Raw genomic sequence first — 24,641 nt, forward strand, 5'->3', positions numbered from 1 at the left:
TACTGAACAAATTAAACAATCAGTTCAGTTTGCCACGGCCTGATTTCCTTTATTAGCCTGGCTAAGAGGACTTTGAATAACATTTCCCCAATTCTCTATTAACAGAACTCTTAATTGAGGTTTCCTACAACCACCCAGAGCATGAGATCTGCACTCTCTGCTTCAGCGACTTTTCACTAGGCTCTCTTTTGCTTTTCCACTCCACTCTCCTCAGTATTCTGGGCTTCATTTCAGATCTGTCCTTCTGAGGTATGCTTTCCTCCCCTTCCTAACACTTCTTTGTTGCTAAAAATAGGTGATGTCCCTTCGGAGCAAAAATACTTGGCAAATCAGTGAGCTTTTATAGGTACAGCTTTTACTGGTCCCTGCAAGATTGGGGGATGGATTAAGTAAACGAAGGTGCTCATCACCACCTCTTTCCTTCTGGGTACCCCCTCTGTGTTCCTCAAAGGAGTTTACAAAACGTATGTAAAAATAGTAATACCATACTCATCAAAAATGCACAGGCTAAAGGATGCTAAGTGAGATTTTGCAGAATGCTGAAGAGTAAACAAAGCAGCTAGCTCAGAAGATCACCAGAAAGCATTTTGAGGAAACATTTCATTAGAGGGCCCCATGCCCAACCCAAGACAGTGGGACTGGAACTGTTGGTGATTATGATTTAACAATATACTAAGGAAAACTGGAGCATGTCGTATGGCCAATTTCCTTCAGATTATAATGGATATCATTAGGATTCTCTCACTTAGACTATCTCCTGGTATGAGACTGTCAGCTTGGGTTCTGCCTGTATGCAGTTCCTATACATCCTGTGTTTTGTGACATCCTGTGTTTTGTGACATTTTGAGACAACCCTGAAAGAGACATCAATCAGCACATTATATATTGTTCTCACCCGCTGGATATGTGCTTGAAAACACTCTAATTCTCTGCAAGTGAAAAATTTCTATTTAGTCGTCCTCACATCTGGTATATGTGTGAATTAATGCTTCATGTGGCTAGAGCGGTACCCCCACGGGTACTGAGGCATGAACTTGTTATTGCACACATGTATGTATTATTCATGCGTGAATTTGCATATATACTTACTCGAAAATGAGTATGTTTTCACCACTTTGCACTTTTGAAACTCATCTCTGGAGTTGCATTGTCCTAATTTCTCTGAATGAAAGTAGCAAAATTACAGCACAAACCGAAATGGCTCAGAGGCCTAAATTTAAAGGTAACTAGCCCAATTTAGTACTCAATTAAATCCTATTCTGTTTAATCTATTAGCAACTGTGTTGACCTGCTTGTCAATTGCTCTCTTCTGATTCTTCCATCCTCAACTCAAAAATCATTCCACCTTCTCTGTATTTTCTAGAGTTCATATCAAGTTCGCTGCCTGTTATTCGGTATTTCTCACATATTCTTAGGGTCATAGTTCTCATAGCTTGATTTGTAGGCCTCTGGTTATCTGTCAAAAAGATTCCTTAGGTATAAAAATAGTTCAAGTGAGTCACGCAAAAATGGATATGAGGGGTCAGAGGGAAGTGTGAAGAATTAGAAGTATTCTCTAATGAAAATTATTATCACAGAATAGAGCAGAAAGAGTAGATCAACATCCCAACAGTATTATCACTGATGGGTTACCCAGCTATTCACTGACCATCTCCGGTGCTAGGGAACCAGAGAGCCATCACCAAGCATGCCTTCTAACCATGACAACACTTTCTTGTATATCAAGGTCGTATCTGTCTTGAGTAGTCTCTACCATTCAAGTATTCTTCTAAACCCCATTAGAGTGATTATCCTCTAGTGGCTAGCCTTTGAGCCACTGACTGCCTTAAGAATCTCATGAAAATGACAGACCCTCTCCATAGAAAACTGCACATGCAAAAATAATTTTCACAGTTTCAGGGAGCTCACAAGTCCTATAAAGCCTGTTGGATTCCTGGGTAAAGAATTCCTCACTACTGCTTTGTACTTAATAGAGAAATAGAGGAAAAATAAGCCATGATTTCTTCCTTCAAGGAGCTTACCTTCCAATAACAAATGCTTATAAAACATTTAATAGCAATAAAGCAGTAGACGATAAAGTACTCATCATATATGGAGGGCCAGAAAATTCTGCTCTTGCGTAGACAGAAGAATGGAAGTCCCTGCAAACAGCCACCATGCACTCACATTCCATAAGGGAAATAAAAGCCTCCTGCTGCGTTCTCAGAAGCATCATCTAATAGCAAAGCACCAGAGGAAGAGAGGAGGGTGCTAGTCGTGGTCAGGTTCATGGTACTCAATAAATGTTTGGTGAATGAGTAAATGGTCCAAGAATAAAATGTTCCTTGATCCTCTAGAGAAGAAAGTTGAAAAGAACAATAAAAAATATTTTATTAGTTCCAAGCCTCCTTAAGCTTCAGTCCACCTCACCACTTAATCAAAAAATGTCAAAGTGGTTCTAAACCCAAACAAAACTCTAGGGGACATGCTTTAGATGAGTTTTAAAAGGTTAAGATGTGTTCAAGGTTGCTAAAGCCAAACTACAGAATAGAATGCAGAAGTTTCATCACTCCAGTCGAATCTTAGGAAGGGAGTACTGGCGCTCTCATTTTAATTTCTTAATGATGACACCTTCTAACAGATTAATTGGACAGCTTTCAGAAGAAGTGATTAATTTTCTTTGAAATCCAGATGTTAACTCTGCTTTCTTTATATGAGGGTGACCTTGAAGGTAGTAAAGAAACTTCATTAAACAAAGTAACTGGAAAAAACCTCTTGGCTGGTTCACAGTCATTTCTATTTTTGCTATAAAATTGCTCTGTAATGAAACACAAAATGCTTCCTTTCGGGTTAGGGTGTTGCTCTTCATTTCTTCATATGTACATGGGATACACATTTAATGAGTTGTTCTAAGGTCTAGTGGCAGAGTAAAAACAGCAAAATGGCGACTGAGTACACAGACTCCAGGGTGCCCAGCTTAATATGTTATTCAATAGCCAATTAGCAGTTACTAATGCATTCTAGAATGTATGTACATTTTTACCATAGTGTTGATAGACGAACGGGGAAACAGTCCTTGTTTTTTCAGTTAACATATACAGAGTCAGCGCGCTCAGAGTGTGATCCTGAACAGATGGCTCCTCTCCACATGCTATCTCTGAAGGGGATTTTTTTCAAGGTAAATAGACACAAATGTTTTGGCGCATTGTGGGCCAAAATATATATCTCACAAGCAGCATTTTCCAGCAGGAAACAAGTTTCTTATTAATCACATTATATGACAAAGACAAAAACTGGCCTGTGAGCTAGTTTAAGGCATACATTGCCATTCTGTCATTAAACGACTCTTATTGATAGACAATATGTTCAGTTATTTCTAAGGTATTTAAGTCATTTTAAATCTGCCTATTCTCTCTTCCTCATTCCTATACCTCCCCCCCTTCCCGTTAGTTCCTAATGACATTAGCCACAAAGGGAATGTCTCTCCTTAAAATGTTCCTCTTCTAAAAACAACATTTTTTTCAGTTAAATAAAATGATTATTTTCTATCTAACAAATTCATTTTCTGTCTGAGTGTGTTTAGGAGAATAGTATATATTGTTGTTTCATTAACTTATTTGTTCAACAAATTTATTTCAGGGAGCTACACTATGAAGGGGTAAAAGAAGTCCCAAGTCTGTCACTGATTATATGACATTAAAGACACTTCGTAACTCCCTACCTCAGTTCCACCATCAATGATATTTGACCTGCTTACCTGATAAGCCTTTGTGTAAACATGTTCATTCATTCATTCATTCATTCATTCACTTACTCAACACATTTTCATTGACCCCCCCCCCCACTCTGTGTTGGGCACTGGCGTGGTGCTATGGATATGGTAGAAAAGCAAACAGACCTGAGCCTGACCTCATGAGCTTAACCTGTAAGATTAAACAGAAGGAAACAGAAGTGAAAGGATGTATTTGAATAGGAAAGTAAGAGAAAGATATTCTAACTTGGGAGCTTTGGGACTGTGGCTTCCTTTTGCCCAGAGCTACAGGTAAGGCTCCAGAGAAATGGTATGGACTACAAGAGAAAAATATTACCAAATACACACAAAGGGACCACCTCATAACTATTTCAAAGATCTCATAACTATTTCAAAGGCTCAAAATATGACTTCAAATGCAATCTGAAGTGTTTCTTCTAGGTGTCCTTCCCCAACCTCATTGCTCGTGGTAGCTTTTTTTGTTTTCTTTTGAAAGCAAGTTGCTACAATACAGATGTCAATATAGGACTTTAAACACAAATGCACAAACAAGAGCGGCATCCTCAACAACACGAGATGATGCACTATCTTCTCTAGCCCAACAGTCCCCACAACATGGTTGTGGAAGACATGAAACTATTTTAGATGGTACATAGATATTACTTTTTTAATGGCTATGTGATTACCTTAATGTGTACAGGAAAAAATAAAACCATCACATAAAAACCATGATTTCACTGATCTGGAGCTTAGTATGAGGCTAAAGTAGATAGCCATGTAAAAGTCCACTTTATGTTGCCCACATGAATCCCAGGAGCAAGGCTCAGATGTGCCCATGAATGTTTCTGACCTTCCATCATAACTTTAGAGACAGGGGAATATAGGTGTTAATCATTAGCAATTGGATCTCCCATCCTGAACATCCAATCTGATCTTGCTGTCATCTTGTCTGAGATGGGCCATACTGTTACTTAAAGTAGCAACAGCTCCAGAAATAGTCTTGGGAAAATCTTCACTGGCTCAGCTTGAGTCACTTGCCCCTTAAAGCAAACACTGTAACCACTGAGAGGAGGTTCTCAAATTGGCCAGTTCTAAGCTTTGTTGTTCCCTCTGCACCCAGGGCTAGAGCATTCCCACCTACACCATATGGATTAACAATGGAGGAGATGTGATTCCACACAAACACACACACACACACAAAACAAAAAAACTGAGAGACTGTCCCATTATATACGAGGATAGCAACTCTTACATTATAGCACTGTGGTGAGAATGAAAATAAAGAATGTATTTTGCCTGACTGACCCAATGAATGGTTCAACAAATGGTGGTAATAGTAGCAGTAATAATTGTTATTATGGTTTGTTAACATGATGATTATCATTGTTATAGTAGTGGCTTCTAAAACAGTTTTAGGGCTCCATTTATTAACTTAATTATTTTATCAATCCACAAATGAAAGATAATTATTTGAATATAACCTCTGGAGAGCCATTAAATCAAGATAGCACTTCCTTCAATTATATCCTTAGTTTGTTTATCATCTTCATGCATAATCAAGATACTTGGAATTATCACAATCAAATGTTCAATGTCTCACCAAATAGATTTTGCTTCATTCTTAAGTGACATGTAGTTTTACCATAACATAATTTTATCTAAATGATTATACACCAATAGTGTCAGTGTTTATGGTAATGCTATATTTACAACTATAGACTGAAATGTATTTTTCATAGGGCCCATATGATTCTGTGAGCTAATTTTGTGTTTAGAGTTTCAAAATTAAAATTAGTAATAATAATGATAAAACAACAGTATTAGCAAGAGCTTGAAACATTGCTAGAATCTTGGCTTTTTAAAAGCATATTATATGGTCACAGAGAAGGGTTAAAAACAAATGAGAAAATTAAAAAATAACAAAATAAAGCTAGTTATACCTGTGTGGACCAAGGATAGTATTGTATACACCCTTTAAATAACCCAATTAACTGATAGATTGGCATAAATTCAAAAGTTAACCAACATATTTCTGGTAAAACAATATATGAATAAAACATATTTGGTTCATCATTTTATGAGTAGACTTAAGATATCACCTGTTAAGATTATCATAAAAATATACATAATGAATATAAAGCATTAAATAATTTCTTTAGTATATTAGGCAATCACTAAAATATAAAAATAAACTTTTAAAATATAGAAACAGTATATTCATTTCACCTTTATTAAAACAAACCTTGACAAAATTGAGAAGAAGTGAGACAAAGATGGGTGAAATATTGTCTAAATATCATAAGCTCAAAATATTCTAGAATAAATCATAGTAATGAATTTTAAAATCTGGAACCATGTGTGCTAATTACAGACGATTTTTTGTAATGCAAAAAAATGATAGCCAAAAGAAAGAAAGAGTAAGCTCACCTTAAAATAAATTGTATCTGGACTGTCAAATAAATTAAATTATATATAAACAGAGGTGGCCAGTCTCCTGTCTTTACATAGTGAAAGCCACTATAAAGTTCTCCCAGAGGGCAAAACCATTTCTTTTTGTGGCTTTTTAATGTTCCAGTGCCTCTTCACTGAAGAACTGGTAAACTAGTTTCTTAGGAACACGAAATACCAAAATGTACATCTATTGTATATACTTTATTACTTTATTAGAAATATAAATGCATGTAGCTGTCTATCAAAAACCTCAGCTGAATTAGGAGAGGCACTAGAGTTTTGCTTTTAGTAAAGAATTATTAATTTCCTTTTTCTTTAGAATGTTTGTATCTATGTTCATGAGGAATACTGATCAGTGATTTTTTTCTTACTGTAAAGTCTGTCTGTTTCTGTTATCAGGGCAATGCTGGCCTCATAGAGTGAGTTGGGAAGTATTCTCTTCTCTTTGATTTCCTGGAAATCTGTGAGAATTAGGATTTTTCCTTTCTTAAAAGTTTAGAACTCCCAAATGAAGCCATTTGGGCCTGCCATTTTCTTCATGGCAAATTCAGTTTCAGTAACACATAGGGTTATTCAGGGTATCTATTTCTTCTAGAGTAAGCTTTGGTAATTTGTGTATTTCAAAATAAATTTGTCTATTTCACCTAAGTTGTTGAACTTATTGGCACCTTAGTTGTTCATTGTATTCCCAAATTATCCTTACCAATATCAGCATAATCTACTGACATCAATTCTCTCATTCTTGATATTAGTAATTTGTGTCCTATATATTTTTTTCCTTATCAGTCTGACCAGAGTTTACCAGTTCTATTAATTTTCTCAAAGAACCAGCTCTGGGGTTTATCTCTTTTTTCTCTATTTTTTGTCTTATATTCCATTGATCTTTGTTCTGATCTTTACTATTTCCTTTCATTTGCATACTCTAGATTTAATTTTTTCTTCTAGTTTTAGAGTGAAATGTTAGGTTATTGATTTGAAACTTTCTTCTTTTCTCACTTAAGTATTTTGTCCTACAAATTTCCCTCTAAGTATTGCCTTAGCAGCATCCCACAATTTGTGGTACGTTTTCATTTTCATTCAGTTCAAAATATTTTCTAAATTCCCTCTTCACTTCTTCTGACCCACAGTGATTCAGAAGTATGGCATTTAGTTTCCATATATTGGGGGATTTTTGAGACATCTTTTTGTTACTGATTTCTTATTTGATATGATTAGATATGGTTACAGAATATACTTTGCAGGGTTTGAATCTTTTTAAATGAATAAAAATGTATTTTATGGCCTAGAATATGTGCTTGAAAAGAATTTGCATCCAGTACTTGGGAAGGAAAGGCTGGTTGATAGTGGTTATAGAATCATTTGTATTTTTCTCAATCTTCTATATATCTTATGAATCACTTTGAATCTTATGAAAACTTCAACCATAATTGAGGATTTCTTTTTTAATTTCTATCAGTTTTTGTCTCATATATTTTAAAATTGTGTAATTATATGCATACAAGTTTGAATTCATATTTTTTCCTTCATGAATTGTCCCTTTATCCTTATGAAATGACATTCTTTTCTCCTGTTTGCTTTGAAATCTTTGTCTAATATTAGGTAGACCCTCCAGCTTTCTTCTGATTAGCATCAGCATGGTATATATTTTACCATCCTTTTAGACCTATTTGTGTCCTTATACTTCAGTTGTGTTTTTTATAAACACCATATCTAATTTGATCATTTTTTAAAATCTGATTTGACTATCTTTGCCTTTTAATTGGGGTGTTTAGGCCATTTACATTTAATGTGATTACTAATATGGTTCACTTTAAGTCTATCATCTTGCTATTTATTTTCTATTTCTCCCAATTATTCTTTTTCCCTTTTCCTTTTTCAATTTATTTTCAATTGAGTTTTTATTTTTCCATTTTATGTCTTTTGTTGGCTTATTTAGCTATAACTCTTACTTTACATTTTAGCAGTTGCTTCAGCGTTTATGGTATACATCCTTAACTAATCACATGTCACTTCCAATAATATTATATCAGTTTACATGGAAGAATCTTATTGCCCTAAAATGTGTATTTTTATTTCTCTCCTCCTACCTTTTTTGCCATTATACTATGAACCCCACAACATATTGTTAATATTTATATTTAGACAATAAATTCTTCCAAATAAATTTATATAATAAGAATAAATCTTATATACTTACTCATACAGTTACCAACTCTGATGCTAATTCTTTCTCTAAAATCTTTATTTTCACCTGGTGCCATTACCCTTCTGCCTGAACAACTTCCTACTGGAATTTCTAGTAGTGTGGGTCTACTGGTGATAAATATACCTTTTGTATTCTTGAGAAAGTAGTGGGGGTTTTGCCTCTATTTTTTAGAGGCTTATTTTCTGTAGGTATATAATTCTATATTAGCAGTATTTTTCTTCTAGTACTTCAAAGATATCATTTCACTATCTTATTTCTCTCATTTCCTAAGAGAAATCACTCTCATCCTTATTTTTGTTCCTGTACACATAATGCATCTTTATTCCCTGATTGTCTTTAAGTTTTTTCTTTAATGACTGGTTTTGAGCAGTTTGATTATGATGAGACTTGGTATAGTTTTCTTCAAGTTTCTCATGTGTGGTGTTCACTGTGATCTTTAGATCTAAGGGTTTGAAGTTTATATCAAAATTTGAACATTTTTGGTCATTATTTCTTCAAATACTTTTTCTGCCTTTTTCTGGGATCTCAAATTACATATATGTTGGCTCTCCTACTTCACGGATGCTGTTCTCTTTTTAAAGCAATTTATGGAGACACATATGTTAAAATTCATCTGTTTAAAGTATACACATCAGCAATTTTTAGCATATTCAGAAAGTTGTCCAACCATCACCACTACATAATTTTAGAACATTTTCATCATCCTTAAAGGATATCCATTATATTAGTTTTCTATAGCTGCTACAATAAGTTACCACAAATTTGGTAGCTTAAGCAATACAAATTTATTATCTTAGAGTTCTGGAGTCAGAAATCTGAAATGGCCTCATTGGGTTAAAATTAAAATACTGGTAGGCCTGCATTCTGTTTTGGAAGGTTTAGGAAAAGGTGCATTTCCTTGCTTTTTCCAGCTTCTACAGAGCACCCACATTTCTGGTTTCATGGTCCCCTTCCTCTATCTAAAAAGCCAGCAACATTGCATGTCTCTGACTATTCATATCTCCTTCTCTCACTAAACATGGGAAAGCTTCTTCATTTTTAAAGATTCATGTGATTAGATATTTGTGTGGGTAACTCAGGATAATCTCACCATCTCAAGGTCTATATACTTACTTGATCACTTCTGCGAAGTCCCTTCTGTCATGTGAGGCAATATATTCACAAATTCTAAAGATTAAAGTATGGACATCTTTGGAGACCACTATTATGCCTGGCAATCCATTAACAGTAATTCCCCATCCTCTCCCTTGCCCACACTAAACAACCACTAATTAATTTTCTGTCTTTATAGATTTGCCTATTTGAGACATTTCATATAAACAGAATTTTATGATACCTGGTCTCCCATGCTTGATTTCTTTCACTTACCATAATGTTTTCAAGGTTCATCCATATTGTAGTACATATAAGCACTTCATTCTTTTTTTATGGTTTAATAATATTCTATTATTGGATATGCCACATTTTGTTTATAATTTCATCAAATGATTGACAATTGGCATGTTTCCACTTCAGGGCTACTATGAATAATGCAGCTATGAGATTAAGTTTTTGTGTCCATGTATGTTTTCATTTTTCTTGGGAATAGGAATAGAATTGTTGGGTTGTGAGGTATATTTAATTTTTTAAGGAACTACCAAAGTGGATACACCATTTTACTTTCCCACCAGCAATCTGTGAGGGTTCCAATTTTTGCACACCCCCATGGCACTTTATTGTCCTTTTATTAAAGCCATTCTAGTGAGTGTGAAGTGGTAATTCACTACTGTTTTGATTTTCATTTCTCTGGTAGCTAATGATGTTGAATATCTTTTTATGTGCTTATCGGCCATTTGTGTATCTTCTTGGGGGAAATCTCCCTTCAGATCTTGTATCTATTTTTAAACTAGATTATTGTCTTCTTTATTATTGATTTGTAAGAGTTCTTTATATTTTCTAAATATAAGCCTCTTAACATATATATGATATGCACATATTTTCACCCATCTCTCGGTTGTCTTGCACTTTCATGATGTCCTTTGAAGCATGAAAGGCTTTAATTTAGATGAAGTCTAATTTATTTATTTATCTTTTGTGCTTGTACTTTTGTGTTGTATCTAAGAAAGCATCTCCTCAATATTATGAAGATTTACTCCTATGGTTTCTTCTAAAGGCTTTATTATTTTAGCTCTTACATTTAGTCCTAGGGCCCATTTTGAGATAATTTCTGTGTTTGGTGTGAGGTGGAGACCAATTTTATTCTTTTTAACCTATCCAAACTGTTCTTTCTCTATTAGATTATCTCAGCACTCTTGTTGAAAATCAATTGACCATAAATATAAGAGTTTATTTCTGGACTCTTAATCCTTTTTTATTGATCTATATGCTTCTATATGTTTGTCCTTGTGCCAGTATTACACTGGCTTCCTTACTGCAGGTTTGTATTCAGCTTTAAAATCAAGAAGTATGAGTCCTCCAATTTTGTTCTTCCTTGGCAAAATTGTTTTAGCTATTCTGGGTCCCTTGCATTTCCACATGAATTTTAGGATCAGCTTGACAATTTCTTCAAAATAAGCCAACTAAGGGTGCGATAAGGAGTATGCTGAAACTGTAGATCAGGTTGGGAAGTATTTCCATCTTAATAATACTAAGTTTTCCAATCCATGAACATGGGATACCTTTACATTTATTTGGATCTTCTTTAAATTCTCTCAACAACACTATGTAGTTTTCAATGAGCAAGTCCTACTTCTTTTTTAAAAATTTATTGCAAGTATTTTTTTGTTTCTAATGCTATTGCAAATTAAATTTTCTTAATTTTTGTTTTCAGATTGTTTATTGCTAGTGTATCGAGAAATAATTGCCTTGTATATTGATCTTACATCCTGCAAGCCTGCTAGATCCTGTCATTTACAAATAGAGAGTTTTGTTTCCTTTCCAATCTGGATGTCTTTAATTTCTTTTTCTTGTCTAATTTCCCTGACCAGTATCTCCAGTAAAATATTAAAACAGAATGATAGCTGGCATCCTAACTTCAGGAGGTTAGGAAGAAAGCATTCAGTTTTTCACCATTAAATATAATGTTATCTGCAAGGTTTCCCTACATGTCTTTTATCATGTTGATATAGTTCTCTTCTATCTCTACTTTGTTGACTGCTGTTGCTAGGATCTGTCAAAAGCCTTTTCGGTGTCAACTGAGATGATCATATCTTTAACCCCTTATTCTATGAATATGGTGCATTACATTGTTTTTCAGATATTATATCAACATTGTGTATATTTCTGAGATAAATCCTACTTTGTCATGGTGCATCTCTTTTGCATATGACTGGATTCAGTACTAGTATTTTGTTAAGGATTTTTACATCTATATCCACGACAGATATTTGTTTGAAGTTTTCTTGTGATATTTTTGGTTTTGGTATCACAGAAACACTGTTACCATAGATTGAGTTTAGAAGTGTTTCTTCCTCTTCTATTTTTTGAAAGGGTTTTAAAATGTTAGAACTCCTCTTCAAACGTTTGGTAGATTTCACTAGTGAGGCCATTTAGGCCTGGGAGTTGTAGGAAATTTTATTTCATTTTGTAAGATTTTATTTTTAAGTCATCTCTACACCCAACGTGGAGCTTGAATTCACAACCCCAAGATCAAGAGTCACATGCTCTACCAACTGAGCCAGGCTGGTGTCCTGGGAAATTTTAAATAATTAATCCAAACTCTATTTGTTATAGGTCTACTCAGATCTTTTACTTCTTCTTGAGTCAGTTTCAGCAGTTTGTCCATTTCACCTATGTTATTTAGTTGTCATACAATTTTTCATAGCATTCCTTTGTAATATTTTTTGTTTCTCTAAGATTAGTGATAATTTCCTTCATTTCTGATTTTAGTAATTTGAGGCTTTTTTCTTTTTTTCTTGATCACTCTAAGTGAAATTTTTATATTCTGTTGATCTTTTCGGACAACCAATTTTTGGCTTCATTGATGTTCTCCCTTTTACTATTCCTTACTTCTTCTATTTCCAATCTTATTATTTCCTTCCTCAGTTTATTTGCTGAAATTGTTTGCTTTTCTCGTTTAGTTTCTTATGGTAGAAGATGAGGATACTGATTTTTCTATTTTCTTTCCTAATATAAGCATTTTAGTTATAAATTCCCTCTGTAAGTACTGCATTAGCTGAAATCTCATACGTATTGGCATGTTGTGTTTTCACATTCATTTCTTTCAAAATATTTCCTAATTTCTCTTGTCATTTCCTCTTTGGCCTGTTGATTATTTAGAAATGTATCATTTATTTTCCACATAACTGTTAATTTTCCAAATTTCTTTGTTATTGGTTTATAATTTAATTCCATTGTGGCCGGAGATGCTCTTTTTTATTCCATCTATTTTATTTCAAGTTTGAGGCTTGTTTCATGACCTAATTAGCCTGGAGAACATTCCAATGTGGGCTTGAGAAGAATGAGAATCTTGCTGTTTTGGGGTGGAATATGCTACAGATGCCTGCTAGGCCTAGTTGACTTATATGTTGTTCAGATTTTCTATTTCCTTGCTGACCTTCTGTATAATTATTTTTTTCATTATTGAGTGTTGTATAATGAAGCATCTAACCATTATTACTGAATTGTCTACTTTCCCCCTCAATTCTGTCCATGTTTGTTTATGTATTTTGAGACATTAAGTGTATTTCTGTTTATAATTGTTTTATACCCAAATGTTATAAATTGTTATATCTTCCTCTCATCATTATAAAATATCCCTCTTTGTTTCTAACAATTTTTGTCTTAAAGTCATTTTGTCTGATAAAAATGTAGCCACTGTAGCTCTTCTTTGATTATTATTTGCATGGCATATCTTTTTTTTCCATGCTCTTATTTGCAGTGTATTTGTGTCTTTGAATCTAAAGACTGTCTCTTGTAAACAGCATATATTTGGGTCATATTTATGCCTTTTGCTTGGAGTATTTAGTCCATTTACATTTAATATAATTATTGATAAGTTATGATTTATGTCTGCCTCATATTTTAAAACTCTTTTCTTCTCTGTGTGTTTCATTTGAATAGTTTGTATTTTACATTACCAAGTTCATGAATTTTTTTTTCTTAACACCTAATATGCTGCACATCCCATCTAGTGTATTTTTCATCTATGATAACTTTCACCTCAAGACATCTAATTTATACATTAAAAATATTCTAAGTCTCTACTTTCAGATAAGATGGAGTTCAATAACTTTTACTAACTTTCTCTGCTAATGTTAATATCTGTGTCAGTTCTAATTTGGTTTTGCTTGATGGCTTGTCCTCCATTTTATGGGTCAGATTTTTCTTGTTTATTTGAATGCATGGAAATATTTGTTTGGATGTCAGACATTCTGAGTATTTTTTGTAGTTCTTTAAATATTCTTGAGTTTTATTTCATAACAATAAAGTCTCCTGGAAACAGTTTGATCATGTTGGATCTTGCTTGTTGGGTAGGATCAATGCAACATTTAGTCTGAAACTGATTATTCTCCACTACTGAGGCAGGAACCTTCTGAGTACTCTCTCAAATATTCCATGAATTATGAGATATTTGTTCTAGCTAACAAGAACAGGCCCTATTTTTGGACCTGTGTGAGTGCTGCCACTATTCCTTCTAATTGTCTCTGATGGTTCTTTTCTGGTCTTAGGTAGTTTCCTCACATGCATGTGCCAGTTAGCAAGCTGAGTATCCAAGAAGGGCTCTGCAGATATCCAGAGTTCTCTATGCAGATCTCTCCCCTCCAGAGCTCTACCATGAGAACTCTACCATCCTTGGTCCTCCTGGATTTTCAACTCCATCTGCTGAACTCCCTTAGATTCTCCCTCCCTGTACCACAGTCTGAAAATTCCCTCAAGACAGTAAACTGTAGCAATCATAGGGTTACCTCATTTGTTTCCTGTCTCTCAGGAATCAGTGTCCTTCACTGCCTGATGTCCAAGGTCTTAAAATACATTCTCATGTATTTTGTCTGATTTTTTCTAGTTGTTTCAGGTGGGAGGATAAACCTGTTACTCCAATCTGACTCGAAAAAGAACTATTTCTCTGGGATTCTTGATACCCCTGGGGGTCCCAAAGGACTCAGAATTTTCTCTGCACCACAGGGAGTGCCTTTTCACATACCTGATATAATGGTGTGGAAGGTACGCAATATGCCCTTTGAAGTATTCTTTCCAAAAATGTTTAACCTGAATCTGAGGAATATTGCATCTGGACCAGGGTGGGCCTCACATAAGCCACAACACTACAATAGAGACATTCTCTTGCACTTGTACTCTTTCTGTCTCCAGAGCTCCTGCGTCCAGCTCCTTTCTCTTTATGCCAATCTATACATGAGTTTATGTTACTCTTATGACATCATATATAGGCACAAGGGCAATATTTAAGCATGACTCTAGACCCAAGAAGAGGATGACACATTCTTCCAATGCCTTAAAATGCAGGCTGTTGACAGAGACATTGAGTCATGCATTTCTAAAACACTCAGTTATCTTTACCACAGAGAAGTCAGCACCCAAAGTATAAAGCAAAATCTGATGTCTTTAAATTGTAGTATGTTTAAATGACTTACTAGCCAGATTTGAGAGCTAAGAATTAGAACCTCTGTAAAGTTTCCAATAAGCAGAAAAGTAGAAACAAAACAATATTCTAAAATGTCATAACAATTAGGATATTCAGGAAATCCTCATGGAAAAGTGATTTTCTCATGATCTGTCAAAATCAGATTTGGTTGGTGATGGGATGAACTTAACAATCAAGTTCCAGAGACTAGACCGAGTCTGTCAAAGTGTAGTTTTCATACTATCTACATCTCAAGATTATGTAGAGATATATGTTTAAATGCAGGTTTCTAAACCCTGTTTCAGAATAAGTAAATCACAATTTCTAAAGGTAATGACCCAGAACCTGCACTTTTAAAAAGCACTCTTGGTGATTTTTATACACATTAAAGTTTGAAAATGACTATAGACAATCACAGTGGAACTGGGCAGGATAATGGATCCACTCAGGAAAATCTCTAAATATGCAGGCAAGACATGGTGTTAAGGGAATTTGGCAGCAAGCAGATTGTTCATATTGACCATTAGGGGGGTGGGAGGACGGTCCTACAATATTAACAGATGGAAACCAAACTGGAGAGATGTATTAGGAGTTGGGGATTAGCAACAGGTAAAGTTTCAAACAGATGATGAACTTCACAGATGTGGCAGCTTGTAGTAAGTCAGGCAGACTTGGGTTTAAGAACTGGTTTCTAATTTCTACAAAGTTGAAAGGATCAAAGTAGAACTCCAATCCCAAAGCAGAGTCAGAAAGAACTTAGACATCCCATTACTGGAATCAGTCACATGGACCAAAGTAAGAGGCTACTCTGTAGGGTGAGTTAGCTCAAAGGAGGACCAGCATGGAGATTGATTTGATGCTCAGCTACCAAGCAGCACATCTAGGGGCTCTTGGACTTCCTTGCTCACAGACTGGATCAGTCCAGGATCCATTACAAGAGTTAGCTTGCTCCAGGGAACAAGACTGCAAAGGACCTATCTGACCCAACTTCCCATTCCCTACTTGAATTCTGCTCCAGATGTAAGCCTCAGGATGTTGCCACAGGGGTGACAGTGGTTCTTCTCAGCAGTTATAATGTAGGCAGCTAGCTGTGAAAGGGGTTGAGTCCTAAATAGAATAGCTCCCCAAGGGGAGTAAGGAGCAACTGGATCCTGGGGTCAACAACAACTGTCCTCACCCCAAGAAATTCTGAAACATCACAGCCTAGTCACTCCAGGGTAGAGAATCCAGGTGTTCTCTGTTCCGTCCACTTTTCTTTAAAATAGATTACTTTTGTAGTAAAAGAAAAACTTTAATTTTTATCGCACCATTAGATGAACCCATAAATCCTTGGTTCTTGTGAGCTTAGAGCTTGGTATCTCTAAAGTTGTGAAAGCATATGTTGAATTCCTCTAGTCCCTGGGTGAAACTCAGCAAACAGGCAGGGAGCAACTAGTATTCTCTAACAGAGTGCTTACTAATCTGGCAGATGTATTCTGGGGGTGTGGGAAGTAAGTGAAGCACTGGGAGAACTGTTAGAGCCAATGCCAGAGAATATCACAGTGGTAGTACTGAACAGATCTAGTGGAGGTTGTGGAGAAAAGGCTGACCACTTGGCAAGCGTTTCTGCCCCTTTGGTTACTTACCACTGGCTGTCTCACTCCTGGAATATGGGAATCCCTTGGCTATCCCTCTTCAGCCCTGTGAGATGTTCCCCACTCATTCCATTCACCCATGAAGAAATACTCTCAAAATCAATTGGGTGGTGATTATGAGCCATTATCTGCCTGCTGTGCTGAAAGGAATATGAGGCAATCTGTAGAAAACCTTTCACGATGGGTGATGGATGTAAAAAAAAAAAAAATCTAGTGTATCTAGGAGTGGTGTCCCTTCTAAGATAAAAAATCAAACTCAAGCTAAGGTCCCTTCATAATACCGGCTTGTCTTGTTTACAGAGGTGTTCTATTTCTAAAGCAAATGACTTAAGAGGTATGGAAGATTCATTTTTGATCCAAAGAGAGGAAAAGAGAAAAGGGAACCATTTCAGAAGTGGAACAGGTGGGTTCATATTCAAGGACTGAATGGATTTGTAACATTTTCTCACTTTGCTCCATTGAAGGGGCCAACTGATCTGCCTTCTAGAGCCTCCCCAATGTTACTCTCCAGAATCTCTGTCCACTTAACTCAGATTTAGAATTACGTAGGTAGAATACAGTAGGTGCCTGAAATTCAGTTCCTTGATTGAGGAAATGAAGCCCTGAAAAAAGAACTGAATGTCCCAAAGTTGGCTGAACCAAGACTGAAAGTTCTGTCTCTTGATTCTCAGTGCAGTGCTCTTTATACTCTGCTGCCTTTCTTGCTGCCACTTCCTTTTAGTTTTCAAAATTACTTTCATTTATTATCTGTCCAAATCTATTGGGACTAAAGCTTTCTACTATCTTCCTTTAACAGCTATACATCATCTTCTCCCAGTTTCTAGTTGTTATCTTTATGAGAGAGGGGGTGCCCCCAAACATGGAGAGTATTCTGATAATTGTGCACTACAAAAATGATTTATTCTGTATTAAGAGCTAGGAATCATTTATTAGAATAAATATCATGGGATTACGAATTGCTTGGATAAGGTCCATTTATGATGATCAATAATATCTGAAAGTGCAGGGGAGGATTATTGAGTAAAGCAAAAACTAACCAAAATGTGAATAATACAATTGGTCTGGGTGCTATTTCACAGAGCAACTTTAGATATAATCTTTGAACCTTAGATTTCAGGGAAGTAGCATGATATGGCAGGAAGACCACTGTCTTAGAATGTAGAAAATTAGGGTGACCATCTGATCATAAAATTTACCAGCTGGTCTTGAGCAAATCACTTGAACTTCTCAAAGCTTAACTTCGTTATACATGAAACGTAAATAGAAATCTTGGCTATTTCAAAGTTGTTGAAAAGATCAAATCAAATAATGTCAGAGAGATTGGTATAATTCAAAAATCAGAGACGACATGTACCATGATGCCAGGGGACAATGTGTGTTGTATTCCACAGTTTACTCGCGACACCTAGCACAGAGTCCGGCATGTGGTACAAGCACACTGAACACGTAGAAAATAAATAAAGCCAATGATGGGGGAAACGTCTTTCTTATCACTATTTTCTTGCTGGAGAAATGTTATGGGGGTAGGGGGAGTCAAGCTAAGTACAGGAGTGGAGCAGAAATGGGAAAGGCAAAATAGAAAGAGAAATGATTGGTGTCCCCTCTTTCCTAGAACAGGAGTAGAGGTGGTGGAATCAAAAGAAAGGACGATCAAACCAACCAATTCTTTCCATGCCCCATTCATCCCACCTCATAACCAGAGATCGCAACGTTGATTTTTTTTTTTTTTTTCTTTAAGATTGCTTTTGGGCGGGGCAGCTGGGTGGCTCAGTGGGTTAAGCCTCTGCCTTCAGCACAGGTCATGATCTCAGGGTCCTGGGATCGAGCCCTGGATCAGGCTCTCTTGCTCAGCAGGGAGCCTGCTTCCCCCTCCCCCTCTGCCTGCCACTCTGCCTACTTGTGCTCTCTCTGTCAAATAAATAAATAAAATCTTTAAAATTAAAAAAAAAAAAAAAGATTGCGTTTGGGCATTCACCTCATTAATTTTGGTCATTTTAAACTACTGCATTCAGTGTTTTTACTGAGATCTGTTATGTGCTCCCTCTTTGGTCATTAGGAACAGCACTGCTTTTTATTTAAAATGTATATAACTGGGGTGCCTGGGTGGCTCAGTGGGTTAAGCCACTGCCTTCGGCTCAGGTCATGATCTCAGGATCCTGGGATCGAGTCCCGCATCGGGCTCTCTGCTCAGCAGGGAGCCTGCTTCCCTCTCTCTCTCTCTCTCTCTCTCTGCCTGCCTCTCCATCTACTTGTGATTTCTCTCTGTCAAATAAATAAATAAAATCTTTAAAAAAAAAAAAGTATATAACTAATTCAGAGTCCTCTTCCTCCTTTTTCTTTCCTCTCCTTGTAGCCCTCTCTGAAAGCTACAGTGGCCATGGGGAGGGGTAGCAGACGACAGAGACAGCTTGAGAAGAAATCAGTTCAGTTCTTTTCTTTCTACTTGAAGCTCTGAATGATTCTAGCTCAAAGTCCTTTGGGATAGGTGTCTGGTTAAAAATGTGTCTCTTTGAATTGCCCTTCTTTAATTTTATAGATGTGTGCCTATCACACACATAGGAATTTCATTAAAATGTTTTTTCTCTGTCACAGAGGTCAGGGTTTTTCAGGCCTTTGGGGAACAGACAGCATGCCCAAATGTCTGCTCAACTGAAGACGATGTTACCCTACTGGAACAGCATGTTCTTGATATTTGGCAGGCCTTGGGAACACCCCAAATCACATGAAGAGGATGGAGAAGGGTCACAAAATTAAATCAGTCTAGTCCACCTACTTCTACCTTCAACCCACTTCTAATAGGTTTGAATTAATTAATGTCTCCCCAGTCATACTTGTTACAGCCAGTTCAAACTGGGATTAACTGGACAGAGATAAAAATTCTCCTACTTTTTGCTTTCACAAATACAACTGACAGGAACAAAGAGAAACATTTCTATTTGTAGAGAGCAATGTGATGATAATTCTTTGGACCTTGAAGCTTACAGAAGACTAATGAGATAATGTCTAAAACGTGCTGGAGCTGCATGCATGAAAGGCTCTATGGAGATAGAAAATATGATAAATAATGCAAGAAATCTTGGTGTCAGGAAATCTCCTGTCTTCTGGAGGACTTAGTAAATATTAAATTAATACTTTATAAACAAGTACCTGCTAATCTTATCTGTCAACTTCAGCCAAGGGAGGTTGAAAAGTACCATTATTCCCAGCATAAAAAAATAAGAATCTTGACTTCTAAAGAAAGATTTTCCAAGAAAATTCTAACACAGACCATGGCTGGTAGGTGATGCCTTTATATTAAGCCAAGCTTCCAAGTTTAATTTCAGCTCTTGGTCAATCTTATCAATGTGAAAGCACCAGTCTTAGCCCCTCAAACTTTCCACTCAGTCTGAGCCAAATGCATCCCTGGGGGATTCTCCTGCTATCCTAAATTGAGAAAAATCATAAAGCACACCCTCTTTGGGGTTCTTGAACTATCAAAGTACACTCAACAAATAATGTTCTCAAGAGTGACCACATAATGGATTTCAATAACTTAAGAGCTCAATTCAATTACCTACAAGCCTTAATCTGCTCCTTCATGCAAGTCCCTTCATTTAAAAAAATACACAATACCTTCATTTCTTCCCATAGCATCTTTTATTTCTAACAATAGAAATAAAGAAACAACTGGTTTTTTTTTTTCATGAACTCTACAAAATAACAAACAAGACACAAAATTTAGCAAAGAATTTTCTAATGGGGCTTCAAAAACATTTAGCATATGCTCTCTTCTCACCAGCTCCCAAATACCAATAAATCTCCCATTTATTTATTTAAACTCAGTATCATTTCAGTTTTTAGAACCTGACTTGAAAAAAAGCTACTACCTCTTTGAACTTAATCTTAAAAATCTTCCCAAATCATCAAGTCACAAAATTTCTACTCGAAAAATCAAAAAGTCTCAGAGCTGGGGAGAACTTTGATAAGTGATCTGATTTAACCCTTGCCTATAGATATGTGAATGTGATTTACAAGTATTAAGACTGACAACCTGTGGAGAGTGGGCCATGCTTGACCTTTTGGGACATACACAAAGTGATAGGACAACACCCTCACCTCAAAGGAGTTGCTGTGTTTCCAGTGATGTGGTTCCCGAAGTGCGTCAGTATTACTTGGGGGTAAGGTATGATTATAAAAATGAACATTCCAGGTCCCATCTCAGACCTACTGATTGATAAAGTTTGAGGACGGGACCCAGGAATCCACATTTTTTTAAAGCATCCCAGGTAACTCTTAGCACCATTTAACATTTGAGAACCCTTGTTCCAGTAGGTCTGAGAGATGTGTTCAAAATAATATCAGAAAAGTGTTGAATAGGGACTAAATCTGGGGGCCCGTCCTCTAGGGACATAAACAGAGATTTGATTTAAAAAAAAAGCATCTCCTTCATTCATGTCAGATATCCACCAGAAAACACTAAGTCATCTCTTAGCCCAACCCCAGACACTTTCCCAAATTATATTGACCACTAAGTTAAATTGTGAGTTATCAATTTCATAATAGAAACCCTTAGCACACAAGATTAAAATCTCTAGTGATCTATGATTCTCCCTAAAATGCCTAATTCACCTGACATTTAGTATGGATTCATTTAGTTCATGAACCACACGTTTTAGCCTATTTTCTTCCCACAACAGTAGTGTTCATAAGGAAGAGCAATTTTTTTTTAAAAGATTTTATTTATTTATTTGACAGACAGAGATCACAAGTAGGCAGAGAGAGAGGAGGAAGCAGGCTCCCTGCTGAGCAGAGGATCCCAGGACTCTGGGATCATGACCTGAGCCGAAGGCAGAGGCTTTAACCCACTGAGCCACCCAGGCGCCCCAGGAAGAGCAATTTTTATAATCCTTTCCTTTGGCAAAAAATATGAAAAACTAGTAAACATAAAGTTGAATTTGGAAACGTGAGATATTTGAACTTTAAAAAGTAAGCTCCTAGCAGAATTAATTGGCACATATAGATTCTGTATAATGTACAAGATCTAGCACTTTCTGTACAGAAAAGGCACCTGGGGAGTGGCCATCAATGCAGATTGCAGAAGAGTCTGACTCCATAGAAGTAAGACGGGTAACTGAATTTTTAAGTAGCACCCCAGCGAATTCTGATGTGAATGGTTTTGAAAAAAACAGTCTTAGGGTTTCAAGAATCCAAGTTTATACCTACTTAAACTTTCTTTTGAATCTAAATCAACATACTAAACACAGAAGATTATCAATATATGTATATTTAATTAAGGTAATTACAAATGAGAAGAAATAGGGAAATTCAGCTCATCTAATCAGAGCCCGCATTCTATAAGTCAGATTGTATGTATCATAAATTCCTGTCCTCCAGCATTAGGAGCGCATGTAGTAAAAAGGCAACTCAATGTAGGCTTTTACTGTTGCCCCTTTTAGAGAGTATATAGAACATTCTAATTACCTACTTTTAAAACTTAAAATATGCTGAACAGTGTGTGTATATGGTAACGGAGAGAGCGGACTGAGGATTCGGTAAATGCGCATGATTCTTTGGCCAAAAGCAATAATCAGAGAAACATAATTCTGGGGATCATACAAAATAAAAGCAAATGGAATCTGTCCTTGATCATTCCTGATGTCAGGATTGTAATTTCCCCATTCCTACAGGAATTAATTGTGGACAAATTAAACACTTGCAGTATTATCTAATTACTAATAGCTCACAGAGAACTGGGATGTTGTCATCTTGACTTCCTTTGAGGGGGCAAATACGTGTGGGTTCTGGGGCTATTATATAACGTTTTATTGCCCAAATAGTCCACAAACCTATAAAAGGAGCTCTGGTTTATTACTTAATGATGGCCTAACCTTAAACAAGTTATTCGCCCCTTCAGAGACTCAGTTTTCTCAACTGTAAAATGGATACCCGGGCTGATCTGCACTCATAACCCTGGCTCTTTCCACTCCTCCTTGCCATTCCCCACAGCACAATGCCTAACTGAGGTTTACATGGAAACATCCTAAGAGATAAGTTTTACAAAAGCGTTCTATGAGCTGTAAGGCACTATACAGATGAAGTGGATTATTCTTAGTTGTTGTATGAAGTCTAGTTATAAAGATGCAAAGTGACCCAGAAAAAGAAAACATGCAGACAAACCTGAAGTTACTACATCTGTGGTGCCTAGAACTTTACCTAGGGCAGGACAGATAGGTGCTTAGTAAGTACTGAGTAAATAAAGCACGCACACCAAAAAAGAAAGAAAGAAAAAGAAAAAAGAAAAGAAATACTGAGAAAGGATAAATAAAGCTAAAAGCAAGGATAGTTTGATTTAACCATTCCCCCAAAATTTGTAACAATTCCCTACAAGGCTAACATTTTAAGAACTATCTGATGTGAAAGAGTATTAAAATGTAGGACTGACCTGGCCCATCATCTTCAAAAAAATGATTATATTCTTACCTCTTTGGCCTTTCAAATGCAGCCGTGTAGATAGTAGAAGCTGGGTGAAGTTGCTGAAATTTTTTCCCTTTATCAGATAGATCTGCATAATCATCCTAGCAACCTGTAGAGGAAATAATAAATTCTATAGAACGTTGGGTACCCAAGCTCTGTTTTGTATCTGAAAGGCTGATTTTTAGTGACATACTGATTTTTAAGCAAACCAGATTTATCTCTTAAGCTCCCCTCCCCAGACACACACCAAAAGAGGATGGAGTCAGGAGAGGTAGCGAAGAAGTTATTTATTTTATAAAACAAATTCTTTAGAAGCCCTTTGTAGGTTTCCTAGAATACATAAAATATGATTCGAATTTAAATATTCAAATTGCATTACAACAATTTGTAATTGCATTACAACAACTGTTGACATAGTTATTCATATAAAGAGACAAATAACTCATTAAAAAACTCTAGGGAAAAAAAATGTTTTCTTCTGGGTGGGCCTTAACTAGTTCTCCCCCACCCAACTACCATTGCAAATATATTTTTATGCTGGGTAACATCTCCAAAAACAGGAATGCTTTTTTCTATTGTTGAAATGAAACAAACAAGTTTGCTTTCAGAGTCACAGAAGTGCCCAACTGTTAGAGAAAACGTTTTCCACTGGCCTCTTGCCTGTCCTATCCCCATGCAACCTTTCCTATTGGCCCCTTTCTCTAGGAGGGCCCCTGGGGCTGTCTGCGGGAACTAACTGTAAAACCATTTTGTGCAGTGAAAACTAGTTTTTTCAAAATCTCAGAGACCGCCCAGAACATGCCTGATTTTTGGCAAATATGTACGTGTTTCCTCGGTATTTGATTAGCTGCATGCTAAATAACTGACCCCGGATTCTGGGTCTTCATTTGGAAAAAAGAAGAGGGGGAAAGTGTTCTAAAAATTGACAAAAGGGAGAAAATCTCTTCTGTCACCAAAAATCTAAAATTTATTTTACGTATTTGTGTTTTGGGGAAGGGGCAGGACAAGGGAATTCAATGCAAAGACTCCAACCAAGCTAAACCGTTCAAAATGAGCAAAAGCGTTTAAACTCTACGTAGAGCATAAGCATGTGCTAGGAGCTCATGAAAACCTGTCCCTCCCGATCAGAAAGCTTCCCAGGGTGGGACTTGTGTGCTGGGCTGATACCTATGGCCGGGAATCTCGGAGCAAGGTCCACGACGGCACGGGGAGGAAGAGGCTCCTTGAGAACAGGCCCTGGCTTTGTCTCATCCTGATGTGTTCCTCTCCTCACAGCTTCCTGTCTCACATACTAGGTGCTCAGTTAATGTTGGTGGGTCGCAGGAAGCGGACAATCCGCATCTGCCCTCACGCCCCAGGCGAATTCTCGGGAACGCGGGTTTGCTCAGACTCCTCGCGTTTGCTGAGGTCACTTGGTCCCGGCTGCTACGGCCCCAGCAGCTGGAGAGTAACAAGAAGCCAAGCTACCGGAGCCAAGATGGAGCGGAAGCGGGAGAGCTAACTAGGCGGCGCAGGGCGCGAGCTGGGGGGCCCACCTGACCGCGTCACCGGCGGCCCAGTCCAGCGTTCCCATTGACCAGGAGGTCCACGCCGCCCGCGCGCCAGGAG

This window comes from Mustela nigripes, chromosome 17 (genome assembly GCF_022355385.1).
Source record: "Mustela nigripes isolate SB6536 chromosome 17, MUSNIG.SB6536, whole genome shotgun sequence".
Lineage (NCBI taxonomy): Eukaryota > Metazoa > Chordata > Mammalia > Carnivora > Mustelidae > Mustela > Mustela nigripes.